This window comes from Danio rerio, chromosome 23, assembly GCF_052040795.2.
Source record: "Danio rerio strain M-AB ecotype USA chromosome 23, GRCz13ab, whole genome shotgun sequence".
Classification (NCBI taxonomy): Eukaryota; Metazoa; Chordata; class Actinopteri; order Cypriniformes; family Danionidae; genus Danio; species Danio rerio.
In genome coordinates this window covers 11,932,133-11,953,578 of record NC_141043.1, presented here as the reverse complement: position 1 = coordinate 11,953,578, position 21,446 = coordinate 11,932,133, and the positions used below count along the sequence as shown (strand labels likewise).

Here is a 21,446-nt window from a genome sequence, read left to right as displayed (position 1 = left end):
ACCTCAACCATGGTTGCTAAAAAAAAAGCTGCTTAATTCATTCATGCTGCAATGCATGCTGGGTGGCAGCATAGTACAAAAATCCCAGTGAATATATTATGCAGCTTAAAGTTCCTACCATTTCTTTTCTTTTCTCCTTCTTTTTTTATTTCATGTTGTTCTTGGGGGAGGGGGTAATATTTCATTAGATTGTTTTGTATTGTTCTGGGTTCATTTTTATTATATTTTTTGGTTGTCACTATTTTTGAAATTCAAAGACTAATTGTTGACGTCTGTGTGTTTTTAAGTTCTGCCATAGAGCAAACATTTTCATTGTGAATGGTGTATTTAAACCTGTTAATCAGTAATTACCTGCTGTGGGTCAAGTGTTTTATTTTACGTATGACATCATTACTCACTTATAACTAACAAGATATTCAATGAGTGCACAAGGAGGTGAGTGATTTTGATATTAATCTTATCAGAGTTATTAAAGTTTTTTTTTTTTCTGTTGGCTTTTTTATATTATATTAATTGTGTGACTAGCACAAATAATTATAACAGTCAAAATGAAAACTAGTGTCAGAACAAATAGTTGAAGAGCTAAAGCAGACTCGGTCCACCATCATAGTGACTTTCAAATGAACAACAAATTTCATTAGGAGCTTTTGTTCATGTGACAGAAATAAAGCCAAAGTAATAAATGAAGCTCCTGGGGCCTCATGTATCAACGCTGCGTACGCACAAAAACTTTGCGTACGCCAGGTTTCACGCTCAGAATCGCTCACGTTTGGATTTACTAACGATGAACTGAACGTGGGAATGTGCGCAGCTCCACGGCAGCTTTATGGCTGGCGTACGCACATTTTTTGTGCGTGTCTGTTTTATTTCCATTGGCGACTCCTAGAGGCAGTTGTGTTAAATTGCTCTCTACAAAGTGTCTGAGCCTTGCAATGGCAGCTCTATGAGACAGGTTCATCTAGCAGGTATATACCATACAGTTGACCAGCTAAACATTAAAGCACAATTTGCAGCGGTCGCCTGTTTTCCCAATGTAATCTGAGCTATCTACTGCACGCACATTGCTATAAAGACACTATCTGAAGACAAATTTGCATGCGTGAATCAGAAACATTTCCATTCAATAAATGTGCAAATAAAATATGATGCACAAACTTATTAATGATTCCCACTTCTATTACTTGTGATAAATAGTTGGCAAAATCTGATATGTAGCGGGGGAAAAAAGAAGAAATAGTTCATCAGACGCTGGATTCGAACCGAGTTCATGCTCGAAAGTGTCAAAACATGTTAACATGCATCTTACGAGCTGCGCCACTGAGACTGTTATGGATACTGCAAAATTTTACACCGATAAATCACACCATTTCTTTTTTAATTCACTCAGTGCGATGTTCAGACCCAACTGTGTTAACCGCATCAGCTAAACTCTGCCACTCTATTTTTTTTTTTTTGTTAATTCCGGAGAATAAACTTGCAAATAACACCGCTTTTCTCCGGTCTACCTCCGCAAGTAGCACCTCCAATTTACATTCTGTTCAAAGTTTCTCTTTTTGCTTGCTTTTGTTATTGCTTTTTCGTTGGGTTTTGCCAAAGTAAAGTCCTTAGCATATTCATACGGGGGAGAAGGCAGGAAGGGGTTTTGTGCTCGTGCATGTTGCGCTCAGTTTCACGTTCATTCGGATGTACAAAAGAATATGCGTGAGATTCGGCGTACGCAGTGTTTCATACATCTGAATTTTTTTCTGCGTACGCACATTTACAGCTTTGTGCGTACGCAATGTTTTAGTATGATTTCCACGCAAGTCTTCGTACATGAGGCCCCTGGTGTTTGTCGAGTTGTGAGATATTGAGAAATTACATTTTTATTGTGTAATTTGTTTTATTTTTATTAAGTATTATTTTATTATTTAGTATTATTTTATTTAGTGTTTTTTTCAGTTGATTTTATCTTTTGTTTTGCCTGTAGTTTGTGTTTTTCTTTCCTTCAGTGAGTCTGCTGTTAACAGTTGTTTATCAATAATTCTCAATCCACCTTTAATTAGACACTCAATTATCTCATTAACTTCATCACTGTCTGAGTGTTCAGCCCTCTGTAGTGAGGACACTAGTGAGGAATTTGCTCTGGGATTTAAGGGGTTAAATGTGTTCAATGAAAAATACAGACTGTGGAATGTATTTTTAACATAAATATTCTGTAAATTGAATTTACAAATGTAAAATGTTAAAATCAGCAGGTTACTGGCAACCACAGCTGCTGGTATTTTACTGTAAAATCAAGAAGAAAAACAGCCAAATACTGTCAAATGTTTTTTTGTGTCACCATTGTGGAGGATAGTAGCCTCTGTGTGCAAGTTCAAGATAAACTAAGGGCCCTATCATACACCCGGTGGCCAACGCAATGTGACGCAAGGCATGACGCAATTGTTATTTGCTAGTTTCAGCACGGTGCAAGAGTCGGGTAGACATGTTGCATCACGTTATTTAAATACCAAATGTATTTGGTATCAAATGTGCGCCCATAACCGTTGTGGTCTAAAAAAGCAGGTGTGTTTTGGCGTATTGCTATTTTGAGAAACTATAATTGTCTGGTCTTTAGACCAGAACAAAGCCGGTCAGCAGATCATTCAATTTGCTTTGTATAATGTTATCATTATTAGCAGTATTATGTATTATATCCATATTTATATTTGTTTTATTAAAAAAAACCTTAGATTTGTCCACCTGCCAGGTGTCAGGTGACCACACTTCGTTATTGTTGTTTATTTATTAGTTTGCTTGAAATTAGAACTGAATTTAGAAATAGTTTTGAAACAAATCTTTGCACTTTACAAACAACATAAATTATTTATAGGCTAATTGATGTCTGTGCGTTCAAGGTTTCCCTATCCACGAGAGCAAAAGTAAGAGTTGATCATTTATCTCTCATTCTCACGCTGTAGATGCTTTGTTCAACTGTTTTCTTGCTAGTGAAGCGCTCAGTTTATTCACTTACAAAGTCGTCAAGTAAATAGCAAATGCACTGATGACGCAACGCAACTGGCTCTTAAAGGGAATGGGAGATGAGACTCTGATTGTTTTATTCTCAAAACACACCTGTAACTCATTAAGAAAATAAACTCAACCCTTTTAAACCGAGCGCCACGGCGCAAAGCAGATTTTTGCATCCTTAAAATAGCGAAAGGGGATTCTGACATGCCCTAAAAGCGTTTGCGCATGGACCGTCAAAGTAGAGCCCTAAGAGTACTTTATGTTATGCTGCATCTTCTTTTGTTTAAATGTAACTGTGTAGTTACTAATGCATTGAAAATCTGTTTGCTAAATGGAAACACACTTGAACACATTAGTGCACTGAATGACTTTACGTTTTTATGGACTAAGCTACGTTTTTGTGAACTGAACGTTGTATTAGTTTATAAAATTTTAACAGTTGAATAAACTTTCGTATCTTTTGCGAAAAAAATCTGCCAACCACAGCTGCCGGTATTTTCCCGTAAATTTATTTATTCTGTAAAATGTATGTATAGCTCTAGGGTTAGGAAATTCTCCAATAACATTATCCTAAAATATAATTTTTTGATGTGTTTTTTAAAGGTAAATGAAGGTGTAGGTTATACAGTGCATTGCTAATTGCAGAGCTCATCTAAGAAAAAAGAAAAAAGAAAAAAACAACTGAAAGAGATCAAGCCTCAGCCAAGCAATAAAAAGTAATGCAAAAGTAACTCAAAATTAACGTAACTCGTTCCTTACCATAAAAGGAGCAAAGTAACGCAACTAGTTACTTTTTTGGGGGGAGTAACGCTGTATTGTAATGCATTACTTTCAAATGTAACTTTCCCCAACACTAGTCATGACACCAAACCCCACCCCTAAAACCAATCATCATTGGCGGATGAGCGAATCATACTAAAATGTATGAATAACATCAAATAAATTCATACTAATTAGCCATTAAATCGTTATTAGTCAAAATCTAATAGTGCAAAAGTTACAATTTGTCATGAGATGTTTTACGAGTCGTAAAAAAAAAAACTGACAAAAGTTTTCCCTCTTCTTCTGAGGGACATACTTACAACATAAACATACTGTTTTATCTAAAACAAGGCTAAATTTGGGTTATCAGTGAAAATCTAAAAGGTGTTTAGGAATAGCCCAGAATTAAATGGGTCATCAAATACACAGATTTGACAGGCTTTACATGTGGCATCATTTGTTCCTGCGTATTTGATGACTGATCTATTTTTCATTAGATTTTAACTGACAGTATAAATTGAGCCTTGTTTTAGTCAAGCTTGTTTAGACATCTATAAGATGTCTAAATAAGCTTGACTAAAACAAGGCTCAATTTAAATTTTCTAAATGTTAGATGATGATTTATATGTCCCCCAGGGTGACCCAATGGCCAATTAAAACTTCTATCAAACTGACTAATATCCTCAAAATATTACACAAGTCTTAAATGTGTAAAAAAGTCAAACAGAGTGTTACAAAAAGTGAAATGTCACAAAACTGAATCACCCCTCTCGGAACTTCAGCTGAGCCAATGAAGTAAAATAAAACAAATAAATATAAACAGCTTGGGTTTACTCTGTTAATTCTTTGATCAATGTTTTGCAAGCTGTCTCTAATTTTATGTGATATTTTATAGCCTATGGTACCCATGACATTTTTTTTAAAGTGTATTTTACATCAACTTTAGTACCATATGGCAACACTAAATATATTTCACTCAAAGACAGCAGATGTGAGAGTGGTAAGCTCTAAAAATCTAAATGTTCAATGGTGCTTCACCTCACAATGGTCAAGCAGTAAGCAGGTGTTTTACGAAGCACAACTCATTTGAATTTATTCATCACCCATGCAAAAAATCAAATGCTTGGATGCTTAACAGTGCCAGATTGAAACTAGTATCAAGCCAAAATGTTGATAACCTTTTATCTCTAACAAACCTAATCAAGTCTTTTGAGAGGTAAATAATTATCATAGACATGAGTCCTAAAAAAAGGTGTAATTGTAGCATTACTATTCATCTCAGTTTCTTTGTTTACTTGAATACTTGCCCAGTTAACAACTTCCCATTATAAAATAAATCCTGTAACATTTCCATTAAGTTAAAAAAACATTTTGTTTACATGTTAATAGAATGTTAAAAATGTCAGTTTTTTATACACTGTATAAACATTATTGTTTGGTTATAAGAACATAATTAGAACGTTCCATACACAACTTAATTGTAACGTTTTTATCCTAATGTTACATTTTTTTAAATATTCCAACAAAAACGCAATGATAAAATTTTTATGCTAACATTTTCAGAATATTCCATTAACCATTCATTGGTAATATTTCAAATGCTAATGTTTTTAAAATATTCCAACAAAAAGACAACGATAACTTTTTTTATCCTAAAGTTTTAGAATGTCCCTTTACAACTTAATGGTAATGTTTTTAATGCTTGTGTTTTTAAAATGTTCCATCAAAAACACAGTGATAACACTTTGATCTTAATGTTATTAGAATGTTTTATTAACAACTCAGTGGTAATGTTTTTTAATACTAATATTTCTTAAATGTTCCAACAAAAACACAACAATAATGTTTTTATCGTAACATTCATTTTACAACTTAATATTACATATTTTAATGCTAATGTTTTTTATAGCACACCAACAAAAACACAATTTAGTTTTTGTTCTAAATGTTTTTAGAACATTCCATTAAATTATTAAATGCTAGTGTTTCAAATTCTAACATTTTTAAAACATTATAACAAAAACATAATAATAAAGTTTTTTAATGCTAAAGTTTTTAGAATATTCTGTTTACAACTTAATGGTAACGTTCTTAATGCTAGTGTTTTTAAAATATTCCATAAACAACAAAGTGATAACGTTTTCATTCTAAGGTTTTAGAATGTTCTATTAACAACTCAAATGTAATGTTTCTAATGCTAATAAATGTTAAACACTCCAACAATGTGGCAAAAGATCAAAAGAAAATCGGCACACTGCCACCTTAGATCTCAAAAATGTTAAATGTGAAAGGTAAAGTGGCAGTGTGCCAATTTTCTTTTGATCTTTTGCCACTGTGTTTGTTTTGTTCGAGCACCTGCCTTTGCAAATCATTTCTGTTTCTTGGTTGCAAAACTTTCCAACAAAAAGACAATGATAATGTTTTTATGCATTTATAACGTTTTAAGAACATTTCATTAACTACTTAATGCTAATGTTTCAAATGCTAACGTTTTTAAAACATTTCAACAAAAACACAATGATAATGTTTTTTATCCTAATGTTTTTGGAATGTTTCACAACCTAATGGTCACATTTTTAATGCTAGTGTTTTTACAGGAAACGTCCTGCAAACATTATGCACAAACAGTTTTTTGATAACTTTGAGAGAACCATATAGTATTAATAATGTTTTTATCCTAATGTTATTACATTGTTCTAGTAAAAATTTGATGTTAAAATGGTTTATAATGCTAATAAATGGTAAATGTTTTAACAAAAAACACAATGATAGTGTTTTTATCCTAACGTTTTCAGAACGTTTCATTCATAACTTAATGGTAACGTTTTTATGGCTAATGTTTTTAAAACATTCCCACAACAACACAATAGTAAAGTTTTTTTAAAGGCAAAGTTGTTTATTGATTGCGAGTAACATGAAGGAAATATCCTACAAACATTATGTCTAAATGGTTTTTGATAACTTTGAGATAACCTTTAGAAAATGTTAACCAAAATTACGAGAACATTCCCTGTAAGCTGGGTGGTTCCTTTTCAACAGTTGTCGAAAGAGAGATGCCTATTGCTCATTTTTTTAAGACTATATTACTATAATATTTTGACCAATAAACTGACCAAGAGCCATTGTATAAATTAAATAATACTTAGCCATCCACATATTGCAAATCTGTTCACACAAAGGACAAGAAAACCGCATCATTAACCACCTATTGAATGTGAGACATAAAATCAATGAATGGCTCTAAACCTGAAAAATGACAACATAACTATCAAATGCTTCTTTAAAAACGTGTGTGCTTTTGGGGCTAAAAATATATGCTTTGTTTGTATGATTGGAGAACATCCATTATGGCCTGCGGATGTATTTCAAAGCTTTGCAGACGACATGCAATATATGTCTCGCTGTAATGCTGCGGACCGTGCACTCATAGCCAACAATCGGAGCTTGAAATGAGCCCACAGAGAATTTCTTTGTCCTTTAAATTTAGCTTGATGCCATAATAAAAGTGAAAATATGGCATGTTTTATGCTTTGAAAAGGAGATCTGTCTGGAATATTTGCAGACTTTCACATTTGCGCTGCAGTCTGACAAAAGGGAGGGCAAAGAACTCCCATTTGTACATCGCAAAAACAAGTCTAAGACTCTGGAAAGCTTGCAGTGTCTGTCTTTAAAGAAAGTGTCGACAGTGAGCTTGACCTTGGCACAATCTGTCTAGAAATCCATCAATTTTTCAATGAAATCTGTATTAATAGAATCTCCACTCTGCAGTTCATGGAATTCACATGAAACGTATGTGTGCACTCTACTTTTTAAACATAGATGAGACACACACACACCCTCTCATCCCATTTCTAGCACGATCTCGGATAGAAAGTAACACTTTAAATCTTTTATCTGGTTTCCTTGACTTCACTTGATCCACAAACACCATCTTTGAGAAGAGCTTCTGTGTTAACCCAAAGCATGAATTCACCTACAGCATAGGCAAGCACTTTCCTTCAGAGAGCAAAATAAACTGTGGTGTTGTTTAAACCTCGGCTGACATGAACATTTGAGAGTAACACAGTCGATGAGTGTGTAAAAATACGCCAGCTGGTATTGTGCACTCTGACTGAACTCTAATCTAGAGGGTGCGGATGAAAAATTAATGTTCAGCATCCAAAAGAGCCAAGAAACCACAGTCTGATGATTTATCTAGCTGGATATGACTGAATTTTGAATGAAGCACCACATGGAGATCAGCAGGTTTAAAATTTGCTCGTATTATTTTTTATACCTTGCAGAGTTATAGACTCCAAATGCAAAATATGGGGAATGTTTGCTTGTGCATGCTGAAATCCTTTTAAATAGATTGTTCCATTTCATTTCCAGACCATCCCATATAGAGTTTGTATTTAGATTTCACATATATAAAAACGTAATTTATGCAACATATATTTCTAATTATTGCAAAAATGTCCATTTGCATGCATGTTTTTTCAACCACTTTAATTATAAATATGTACACATATGTTCATGGATATAATGGTAAACCTTTACAATAACTTTACATGAATAAAGATGTACTAATAGAGAAACTAAACATGCGCTATTCATAAACTAGCTTTAACTACAACATGAGTTTGTTATCTATAAATAATTGCCACCTTAATTACTTGTTAGTTCATGTTGTTAATTAATGTATTAATTAACATTTAAGTTTAAGATAAATGGAATTAACCTGAATACATGATCTGTTAATTTATAATCATGTCATGACTTTACTTAGAGGGGCACATCATAATTAAGATCCTTCACAACTCCTGTGTTTAAACTGTTTACATTGATGTTGACAACACTTTTCTATTGTTATTCAGTGTAAACACACTAGATAGGCATGCGTAAGGAGTTAATGAGTAGTTAAGTATGGGTTGAAGATGACGTGCCCCTTCAAGTAAACTCATGATATAATTATACATGAATATATCATAAGTTCATCATGGTTAAATTAAGCATAAACTAATGTGGTAATTAATACATTCATTAACAAAAAATCATGCACTAGCATGATAGCTGTTATTCTCACAAGTGATTCATGTTGTAGTTATAGTTAGTTCATGATTAGCGCATGCATTAACTCATAATGAGTTCATAATAATGTTTAATTTACATATTAACACATCATTATTAAAATACTAATATAGTATAATATATCTGATATAGTGTTACAGATATAATGATAAGCACATGAACATATTATTTGAACATATTTATATGAAAGCTTTTAACATTCACTCAAGATTTCAACATTCAATGACCGGCCACTTTATTAGGTACACCTGTCTAATTGCTCGTTAACGCAAATTTCTGATCAGCCAATCACATGGCAGCGACTTAATGCATTTAGGTATGCAGACATGGTCAAGACGATCTGCTGCAGTTCAAACTGAGCATCAGAATGGGGAAGAAAGGTCACATAAGTGATTTTGAACGTGGCATGGTTGTTGGTGCCAGACGGGCTGGTCCGAGTATTTTAGAAACTGCTGATTTACTGGGATTTTCACATCTCCAGGGCTTACATATGATCCGAAAAAAAGAAAATATCCAGTGAGTGGCACTTTTTTGGGCACAAATGCCTTGTTGATGCCAGAGGTCAGAGGAGAATAGCCAGAGTGATTCGAGCTAATAAACATGCAAAAGTAACTCAAATAACCACTCAATACAACAGAGGTATGAAGCAGAGCACAACTGAACACACAACACATCAAAACTTGAAGCTGAAGGACAACAGCAGCAGAGACTACACTGGGTCCTACTCCTGTCGATTAAGAAAAGAAAACTGAGGCTACAAAATGCACAGGCTCACCAGAATTGGACAATAGAAGATTGGAAAAATGTTGCCTGCTCTGACAAGTCTCGATTTCTGCTTCGATGTTTGGATGGTAGGGTCATGATTGGGCATTAACAACATGAAAGCATGGATTCATTTTGCTTTGTATCAACAGTACAGGCTCATGGTGTAATGGTGTGGGAGATATTTTCTTGGCACACTTTGGGCTTAGTACCAATTGTGCATCGTGTCAACGCCACAGCCAACCTGAGAATTGTTGCTGACCATGTCCATTCCTTTATGACCACAGTGTACGCATCTTCTGGCTACTTCCAGCAGAAAAACGCATCATGCCATAAAGCGCAAAACATCTCAGACTGGTTTCGTGAACATGACAATGAGTTAATTGTACTCAAATGGTCAGATCTCAATCCAATAGAGCACCTTTGGGATGCAGTGGAATGGGAGATTCGCATCATGGATGTGCAGCTGACAAATCTGCAGCAACTAGGTGATACTATCATGCCATTAAGGGCCAAAATCTCAGAGGAATATTTCCAGTACCTTGTTGAATCTATGCCATGAAGGATTAAGGCAGTTCTGAAGGCAAAAGGGGGTCCAACTACAAACTAGTAAAGGGTCAAATCAGTAAGGTGAACCTAATAAAATGGCCAGTGAGTGTATATGTACATATTTCTAATTCCAATGGTTGATAAAATATATGCAAATAACCATTTTGCAATATTTTGACATACCACATTTTGTAAGTGAATCCCAAATATGAACACGTCATATATGTAATCTGCATATATTGACACAAATCAGACTTCTGTATGGGATCTAAGATGCCAGTGGCTATTTTCTTCAACATTTAAGAATATTTTTTTCTTTTACTATTGTCTTTGGTGGTTCAGAAAACCAACAAATTCAGTCAAGAGTAGACAAACATATATAGGTAAAGCTTTATTAGTACCTGGGTACCTATTATACATTGAGGTCATTTGAAGCAAGCAAGGAAGCAATACATTTGAACTGCATGAAACCAAACATTATTTACAACATTGCTTTTTTACAGCTTATGCTGGATTAATAATAATAATAATAATTCCTTACATTTATATAGCGCTTTTCTGGGCACTCAAATCGCTTTACACACAATAGGGGGAATCTCCTCATCCACCACCAGTGTGCAGCATCCACCTGGATGACGCGACGGCAGCCGATTTGCGCCAGACCGCACACCACACACCAGCTGATTGGTGGAAAGGAGACAGAGATGAAGCCAATTGGGATATGGGGATGGTTAGAAGGCCATGATGGACAAAGGCCAGTGGGCAGATTTGGCCAAGATGCCGGGGTTAAACCCCTACTCTTTTCGAAGGACATCCTGGGATTTTTAACGACCACAGAGAGTCGGGACCTCGATTTAACATCTCATCCGAAAGACGGATTATACTTTGTGTAAAGCATATCAATTGATAATGTTATCTTTTCAGTTCATCATGCAAGAGATTCATTTTTCAGTTTGCCATAATAGTGCTCAGGAACTCTGATGGAGCTTTAGATAAAAGGTGATAATGTTGTCAATAATGTCAGAATTCTGAACAAATCAATCTTTTAACTGTCATAAGACCCCAGTGTACCAGTGTACTGAGTTGTGTTTTATAAATCACCCAGGTCCACAGTTTCAGCTAAAAATCTTCCTCTCTGTTTAAACTGAAGAAAAAAAATGTGACAGACATCTTGGATGGTTTTAAGGAAAGTAAGTACTGTAAAAGCACATTTTTAGTTTTACATACAAACAGAAAGATGATCTGAAATCATGTGACACAATTGAGACCCCGACTGTTTCTTTATTGCTCCTCTTTAAAGACAGACCTGTGACACTCAGCCTAAAACTGATCATGCAGTTTCCTACAAAAACAGTATTATTTGGCTGTAAAATTGATGGTGCAGACATGTGAACCATACGCAAGCAGGTGAGCCACATCTCACACCTCAGCCTCAACCTGCTGCATATAAACATCAGCTCTTTATGACTCAACAGACAATGCTGGCAGAAGGGTAAAATGCAATATGTCACACAAGACAAGCCTCCCTCCTTGTCTCTTTCCTTTTGACTTGTATCAACACAGAGGTCTGTGTGTGTGTATATGTGTGCATGCATACAGTATGTGTGTCTCTGTGTCTGTGTGTGCAAACAATCTGGCTTCCCTAATGATGCCTTGAGAAATCATCCAGTGTTTTTTTTTATACTCTGACAAGCCAGCAGAGTGCAGCATAAACTGCATCTACCACTAGTGCAAATCATTGCTATGTATGAATGAGTACTCATTTTTATTCTGGAATTTAAACACTGCATAAGCATTGCATAAGCAATCTCATGTTGAAAACACACAAACAACAACAAAATGTGAAATGTGGAACCAAATATGAATATAATATTATTAAAATATAATTTTAATGAAAAAAAATGTATTGCAATTATGTAAAAATGATTTTTGAGAACTTACATATTAAGGACAAATCAGATGTATTGTCTTATGTGATTGTGGGGCTAAATTTAATGCCACCATTTGAATAATCCTTATTATAACTAGAGTAAGAAGCATTTGGACTGAATGGGGAACGGTTCAATACCTTCTGTGTGTTAAATCAAGTCCATTGTTAAAAAAAGAAAAGGAAAGGAAAGAATGAAAAAATCTAAGTGAATAGAAATTTTGCTAGAATATTTGTCTAAAATGGAAGTCAGTTTTCTCAATTAACCCATACTATTCTGTTAACTAAGTAAATGCATACATAAATGAACAGTTAACATCAACATTACACATTTATTGCAATTTCCCAAAAGACAACTTGCCTCAAGCCAGGTCTCAGGTGGCATCGTAAACACAAACTGAATAATAATTTGCCAGAAATCATCCATTTTAAATGATATTACACAAATAGATTTTAGTGTTTAGTTGTTAGATAGGCTAGTTTAGATTCCAGACAATTCTGTATGTCCTGTTTTTTATATTATTCATTCAAAGATGGATAATTGAGAGAGGTCCATTGGTTGCAGCATGACAGACACACACACAAATGTCTGGAAAAAGAGAGTTTTGATACATGGTGTCAAAATGTAGACTAGTTATGCAATATTAATGAAATGACAAAATGAATTAGATGTAATCCCAATCCAAACGATAATAGTTTGCACTATAATGGTTCCTCAATAGTTTGAGTTATAAATATGGTTGAATATGGAAATATAGTCTTCATCTCTTCAGAACAATATTTTGATTATTATGTCTTTACATCAGTTTTCTAAAGAACTAGAGTGTACAGAGTACTTTGTAAAACACCAAACTATAAAACCTGGTTCAAATTTGGAACCTTCATTTTTAAGCTAACAATATTAAAAAATTACTTATGGGGTTTGTATCAAGAAGTGGAGCGTTCACAAACATAGCCTTATAAACTTAACCCAAACTAAAACGCCAATGACTTACAGTACAAAACATTTCTTACATCCAATAAAGCAACATGCTAGTACTATCTTTTCAAAAAGTAAACACTTGCTACACATTTTGTTTGTTTTTGGTTTGTTTTGTGTTGTTTCCGTCTCAAACTCATTTACCTGTTCGACTTCCCGCAGTTTTCAGCCTCTTCGAGTCTGCCACTGTAACAGCAGCATCTCTCCAGCCATTCCACAACGCCAGAGACGAGACGAGCGCGCTTCACAAGAGGAACTGCCACAGAGGGATTCTTTCTCCTGTTTTAAGCCTCTGGAAATCCAAGATACTCCCAGAGAAGCGACAAGACGCGCTGACGATACCCCACTGGATTACTGGGCAGCAATTGAGAAGTAAAGCAAACGCGTTACGCAGAGAAAATCCTCAGTTCAGCCTCACAGACAGAGGTGAATGCGCGAACCGCTACACACTGCGCCACGCGTCAACGTGTGTGGAGCCGCTCGCGCGCACTCACATCCCCGCCGTGACGCAACGCAAACTTCACATCACTTGATCTGCTGTCACTTCATCAGCGCAGATGAAAGAAAACACCGCATGCCGTGGAAAGAGAGTGGGAGGGAGATATAAAAAGACTTCTTGAGTCATAAAAAGTGTTAGAAGAGCCATCGATAATGGATTAAAAACAAAACACATGATAGCAGGTCTAACGTTTCCCTAATGTTGGAGAGCTGTTCTATAAGTGCAGATTTGTTATTGGGTGCTGAACTGAGCGCTATTCTGCTCTGAGATAAAATACATTTAGAAAACCTATTCATTTTAAAGTATCTTCATGAATTAATGAGAAAATAAAGCGAATCCCCCCGGGGTCTGGGCAAAAGGCAAAATCCACAGTTGAAGAATTGGCTCCATTTCAATTCATTAGTGTGAATTTGAATGGATTTGGCCAAGTTCCAAAAGATAATATAAAATATATATATATATATATATATATATATATATATATATATATATATATATATATATATATATATATATATATATATATATATATATATATAAAACAATACCCAAACAATTGAACTGTGAAATAATTATTATAGAAAAACATTTTTATTATTGTCGATTCTCTGTAGGTTTTTGGATTTATTTTTTAATTACACAGGTCAGGAGGCACGGTGGCTCAGTTGTAAGCACTGTTGCCACACAGCAAGAAGGTCACTGGTTCAAGTCCCGGCTGGGTCAGTTGGCATTTCTGCGTGCAGTTTTCCTCCAGGTGCTGCGATTTTCCAAACAGTCCAAAGACATACAGTATAGGTGAATTGAATAAACTAAATTGGCCGCTGTACGAGTGTGTGAATAAGTATGTATGGGTGTTTCTCAATACTGGGTTGCGGCTGGAAGGGCATCCACTGCGTAAAACATATGCTGGAATAGTTGGCAGTTCATTCCACTGTGGCGAGCCCTGAACTAGAGTCTAAGCTGAAGGAAAATGAATGAATGAAATGTCTGCATCCTTTTTGTAACATATTCTCTTATACCATTGAGATCAAAATGAGACATTTTCTATGCCCATGCAACCATATTTTTTGCTTAAAATGTGAAAGGATGTTAGTTGTGGCTGTACTGTGCTTGTTGAACACTGTTTTAATTAACCAAGGCACTTAATAAACAACCATATATTTAATTTTTCATTCATTTTAATTTTGGCTAAGTCCCTTTATTAATCCGCATTGCCACAGAGTAATAAACTGCAAACTTATCCAGCACATGTTTTACGGTGCAGATGCCCTTCTAGCTGCAACCCATTTCTGGGAAACATTCATCCTTACCTAATTCACCTGTATCGCATTTCTTTGGACTGTGGGGGAAACCGCAGCACCCGGAGCAAACCCACACGAACGTGGGGAGAACATGCAAGCTCCACACAAAAATGCCAACAGACCCAGCCCAGGCTCGAACCAATGACCATCTTGCTGTTAGGTGACAGCACTACCCACTGTGCCACCACATTGCGCAATATATATATATATATATATATATATATATATATATATATATATATATATATATATATATATATATATATATATATATATATATATATATATATATATATATATATATATATATATATATATATATATATATATATATATATATATTGGGTTGAGCAAGTGTACTTGTTGAATTATTTCAAGAACTAAGTTGCAGTATTTTAAGAGTAATTAATGAAAGTAATTAAAAACACATTATTTCAATTACCAGAACAAATAAAATGACATTACACTGAATTAATTTTGCGTGTGTGTGTTTGTGGGTGTGTGTGTATGCCATCCCACTATTTGGTGGGGCATCATCTGGCCACCCCTAAGAAAATTTTCAGGGGGCGCCACTGGTTCCAACCAAAATGGGTATACAGTGCAGATGTTTTTTACTTCAAACTTTAGCACAAGACATCACTTGTTTCTAGCATACAACACTATAGTCAATCACAGGACATTAACAGTCTCTCAAAGTACATTTTCGTCTGTCAAAGAACATAACTAGTCTCTCACAAAACAGTATTAGTCTCCTACAAACATCAATATTCTAACACAGGACAGTATAAGTCTCCTACAAACATCACTTGTCTCTCGTAAACACTACTAGTCTCTCACAGGACTATGTCAAGTTTAGATCAGGACTTTGGACTGTCATTTTATTATTCTATTTTGTTACAGTTGAGTTACTTTACCCTTTTTGCTGTGTGCCAGGGCTCATTGTCCTGCATGAGAATTGTTAGCTGATTAAGCAATACACATTTGCATTCACTCTGTCTTGTATCTCTATAAAAGGCCAAACTTTTTTTGCTCCCTTTTTGCTGGTGAATCGGTGCTTTTTAAAACACTATCGGTTGGGTTTAGGAAAAAAGGAGGGCGGAGGGATTGGTCAGTCAGTCCGTCAGTCAGTCAATCAGTCAGTCAGTCAGTCAGTCAGTCAGTCAGTCAGTCAGTCAATCTGTCCGTCAGTCAGTCAGTCAGTCAGTCAGTCAGTCAACAGCAGCCTCTGGTGGATTTACACAAGTAGAGCAGGTGCGAATGGCACTCGCAAGATAAATTTCAGATCTAAAAAAAAGCGTTTGAACCTCTGGCAGATGCATGCAAACAAAAACACTGCAAATAAACGTAGCTCCTGGGACAAATTTGGCACTCTCCAGAAATGTATATAGGGTTACATAATCAGAATGAGCCTGGGTTGCTTTTGATTCTGTCTGCTGATTGAACGGTTGGTTTGGTTTTGGGTTAAAACACTGTGTGCATAGATACAGATCCTTACATCATGTTGGATTGTGAATGTTATTTTATGCAGGAAAAGTCCTCTATTGGACTTAATTGCATTAGTCAAGGTAATTAGAACTATTTTCTATTGATTAACTTTTTTTTACTAAAAACAAAAACATAAAAAGTCTGTGCAAAACACCCTAATTTTTGTTTCAGGAATAGATATTTAACATGTCATCAGAGATCAAAATCACAAGACTGTATCAGCCTTTTAGCAGCTGTCCCTTAACTTTGCGCCTTTCCATTTTCATTTAGACTTGCATAATCACTGTGTCATGTTTCATTAAAGAGAAGTGAAATGTCACATTTTGTTAAACTTCCATTAGACAACCCAGGATAGCTCTGCTGAGATGAACAAGTGCTGGAAATCTTCGTTATTTTTTAAGATTTTTTGCTACCATCAGCAGTAGAAAAAAAAAATCACATCTATTATTTTCAGTCACTAATTAGAATGTTTTTAAAGTATTTTCTTTTCTGTAGATTGAAAGGTTAAAATGTGTAAAAGTTAAAGCCACATTTCATCCCGAAGTCAGAGAGGACTTTGTTACAAGACCATACCATTTTAGTAATTTTATTACATGAAAAAGTTACATGTAATTGAGTGTTACTTGCTGTTCATTTAATCAGTGTTGGGTAAGATACTTCATAAAAAGTAAAAATATCTGATTATTACATCCATAAAATTGCATTTAAATTACTTTTCTAATTACTTTGTCTGAAAAATAACTAACTTACTCAATAAGTAATTTAATAAGTTGACTGAAACTAAAATCCATGAATGTAAATATCAATGCATTGACTAATATATATGAAACTTAAAAATCTTTAACAAATAACCTTTTAGTTTATTTATTTATTTATTTATGTATTTATTCATTCATTCATTCATTCATTCATTCATTCATTTATTTATTTATTTATTACTTAAAGTCGTTAAACATATGTATCAAAACAAAAAGTTTGAACCAATGACATCATATTTCATACATTTTATATATTGTCATTGATTTCTTACTCAGTTCATTGTTTCTTAATCCAATGCAATTTGACCTTCTCAGTAGAAAAAGTATAATTATTTTGCTAAATATATTAGCATTTTTTTCTGGTTCTCTGAATTGATTTATACAGAACTGTTGAAATATATCTACAGTATTTAAGGCAAGTATCTTGTTTTTTATTATATCAGTTTAAATTAGCTAAAAAATAGAGGATAAACCCCTATTTATTTATTTTTTTCAGTGGAAAGTCATTTCAATACTGTTATAGCTACTTTGCAGCTAAAGACAGTTTATTATTAATAGACCAATCTAATTCCAATATAAATCAATATTAAAAAGTTTCCTATTTTATTTCTGCATTGTTTCAGTGATTGAAAGATTTGTCAAGTTAGCTGAACTAGCTTGTAAACAAATAAAAATGGGTTGTGGATAAACAGTGTTACAATTCTCTGGAAATCTACAGAACATTCTGTGAAGTCCTCTCTAAAGATCCCATGTGGGCCTGCTAATGACTCATGAACCTCGAAGCTATCTCTTTGAAATGATTAAACAACACTCATGGTTTTTAAATTGCATAGTGACACTAGTATTATTTACATTAATAAAAAATGTTGTGATATATAGATTCTGAACTATGCATTCCAAAAAGTCTTACAAAACTCTGGTGTTTCTTTGTTGTTTATAAAAAGCTTTCCTTAACAAAAATAAATAAATAAATAAATAAATAAATAAATAAATAAATAAATAAATAAATGTCTTTTATTCAAAAGAGCCAGCTTATTATTATTATTACTATACTATTATTATTATTATTATTATTATTATTATTATTTGCCTATTAGTATCAACATTTTTGGATTATAGTTATGTGTTCAATGTCTAAAATAAATCAGATTTATTTATTAATTTTCTTTTGGCTTAGTCACTTAATAATCTGTGGTTGCCACAGCGGAATGAACCTCCAACTAATCCAGCATATGTTTTATGCAGCGGATGCCCTTCCAGCTGCAACCCATTTCTGCAAAACACAAACACACTCATTCACACTACGGTCAATTTTAGCACACCCATTTTACCTGTACCATATGTCTTTGAACTTGTGAGGGAAACCCACATGAACACGGGGAGAGCATGCAGACTCAATACAGAATCACCAACTGACCCAGCCAAGGCTCGAACCAGCGACCTTCTTGCTGTGAGGCAAACGTGCTACCCACTGCGCCATCACGTTGCCAAATAAATCAGATTTTCAGTATTAATGTTTTTAAGTCTGAAATAGAAAAAAAGAGAAAATAAACCAGTGAAGTTAAACAAACCAGGCAGTTTCTCAATTCTAAGAATGCAGTGAATGGACTTACACTTAAAAAGAAAAAATGTTTATTTAAATATATAAGTAAACAAGTTTGTTTTAAACTTGTGTGAATAAAAACCCCAAATCAGAAAAAGGTTGGGACAGTATGGAACACCCAAATTAAAAAAAGAAAGTAGTGATTTCTAAATTTACTTTGACTTGTATTTCATTGCAGACAATACAATAAAACATTATCTATTGTGTTTCTTTTGATTTGTATTGATTATTTTTTCAATATAAACACATATTCCAATTTTGGTTCTTTCAACACATTTCAAAAAGGTTGAAAAAGTAAAGCATTTATTACCACATTGTAATTTTGCCATTACTTTTCACAACACTTAAAATACTAACTACGTAGCACGAAAGTTGAATCATAAAAACCAAATGACCAAACAAATATCAACGGAGAACCACAACAACAGTTTTATGACATTGGAAAAAATAAATAAATAAATAAAAACAATTGCACTTAGCAACCACATGACAGAAACTTGCATAGTGTTGCTTAAATTAAGTTTGTATGCATTATAAACTCAAATGCCAACCATATACTGTTAATTAGGCTTTGGCTGTCTATCATTCCATTTCAAAAGCATTGTGGTGTTCTTTCAAGCTGTCAGCATGTCATTCGCCATGCCAAAAAGTCCAAATCTGAAATTGACTGTGAAAACCATCAATTCCAAGTAAAAAGTTCTTGTTCATAAGAGCAAAAGCAGCTATAGCACTTTTCAACCAATCACACAAAACTATAGTGTAGATGTATAATATGAAGAGACAATGGCCTCTTTCTAGCAGTTTTAGCTTGATTTTGTAATAGCTTGTCATATTTTCATCTCAGGTTTAACTGTATTTTTAAATTGAGCTCTGGTCATGTCCCCGGTGCTTTGTCCAGTGGGTCATTCCCACTAATGAATCACTGACTATCATCAATACCATCCATTATTATGCAATTATTTTAAAAAATGTGCTTCCGTGACATGTATTACACTCGAAATTGAATGATTCCTCAAGGTAATGAGCAATAGACAGCGGCGAGGAGTGCACTGGAAGACAATGAGTTCAGTTCAATTTAACATAATTATCTTGATGAATATGGCGTGAATTGCATTTGGTATCATGAGGATTACTTCTGGTGATCGGTATTAAAAAGCAGACACACACTTAACGTTACACTGCACCATTTGAAAAAAAAGTTTTTCTTCTAGCTGCTGAGTTTTGCTTCTCTCTATCTTTCTCCACTGATGGGTGTCCGTCCGCAAGTCAAATCTTTCTCTGTTTTAGTCTCGAAGGTTGCTGTTATATGTACCTTGGCCTCTTTTCTTCCAGCAGGTCTTAATCCAGGTATCAGAGGGTCGGAGTGGTGTTTGAGAAGCAGGGTGATAAGGCAGGTCTTTCATAGTTCTGACCCATCCTTCAGAGAGCACCTCTGTTGCTGCCTTTGAATAATTCACTGGCAGGGACCCCACAGCCCCTGCTGATAAAACCCTTGTACAACAGCATCGATTTCTTTCCTCATCTGTCTTTCTGTGGTGCTGCAGAGACAGAGGTAGCATAGATAGATAGATAGATAGATAGATAGATAGATAGATAGATAGATAGATAGATAGATAGATAGATAGATAGATAGATAGATAGATAGATAGATAGATAGATAGATAGATAGATAGATAGATTCACTCTGATCATAATCATTTGAATCATTTACTGGACCCTCACTCTGAATAAATCATTTGAATCAGTGAATAAATTACTGGAGAACCACTCTGAACTGATCATTTGAATCATTTACTGGAGACTCACTCTGAATAGATAATTTAAATCAGTGAATCATTTACTGGAGAGTCACTCTGAAAAGATAATCTGAATCAGCAAATAGTTTACTGGAGACTCACTTTGAAAAAATCATTTGAATCAGTGAATCATTTGCTGGGAACTAACACTGAAGGGATCATCATTTGAATTAGTGAATCATGTACTGGTGATTCACTCTTAATATATAAATTGAATCAGTGAATAATTTACTGGAGACTCTCTGAACAGATTATTTGAATCATTTTCTGGAGACTTTTCTGAACAGATCATTTGAATCATTTATTGGAGTCTCACTCTGAACAGATCATTTAAATCAGAAAATAATTTACTAAAGACTCATATTGAACGAATCATTTGAATAAGTGAATCATTTGTTGTATACTCACACTGAATTTGTCATTTGAATCAGTAAATAATTTACTTGAGACTCAGCTGAACTGACAATTTGAATAATTTACTAAAGACTCACTCTGAACAGATCATTTAAATCAGTGGATAATTGACTGGAGACTCACTCTGAACTGATCATTTGAATTATTTACTGGAGATTCACTTTGAACAGATCACATGAATCAGTAAAATAATTTACTGGAGACTCACTCTGAACAAATAATTTGAATAAGTGAATCATTTACTGGAGACTCACCCTAAACAAATCATTTGAATAATTTACTGGAGACTCACTTTGAATAGATCATTTGAATTATTTACTGGAAACTCATTCTGAACTGATCATTTGAATCAGTGAACTATTTACCAGAGACTCACTCTGAAGGGATCCTATCAATCAGTGAGTTGTGAGCAGATGTTAGTCTAATTCACAAATGAGTGCAGAAATTCAGCTTGTTCATAAAAGATCTTGTCTTTGAATGGGTGACAATATTTCCCTTTCAAAATAACTTTTCTTGGCTTCATTCAGGAAATTTAGTAAAGAAAAAAAGT

General features: G+C 34.3%; 2 protein-coding genes across 3 annotated transcripts in view; both read right to left on the bottom strand.

Annotated features, from left to right (window-relative positions):
- The window catches only part of cntn3a.1 (contactin 3a, tandem duplicate 1), a 193,199-nt gene extending 179,689 nt beyond the window's left edge, over positions 1–13,510 (bottom strand). For both annotated transcript variants that reach the window (XM_087306666.1, XM_087306667.1), the window contains exon 1: positions 13,185–13,510. The gene's annotated coding sequence lies outside the window, so the exon portion shown is untranslated. The remainder of the gene's footprint in view (positions 1–13,184) is intronic.
- The window catches only part of LOC147831238 (uncharacterized), a 650,544-nt gene that overhangs the window by 304,683 nt on the left and 324,415 nt on the right, over positions 1–21,446 (bottom strand). The gene's annotated exons all lie outside the window — the stretch shown is intronic.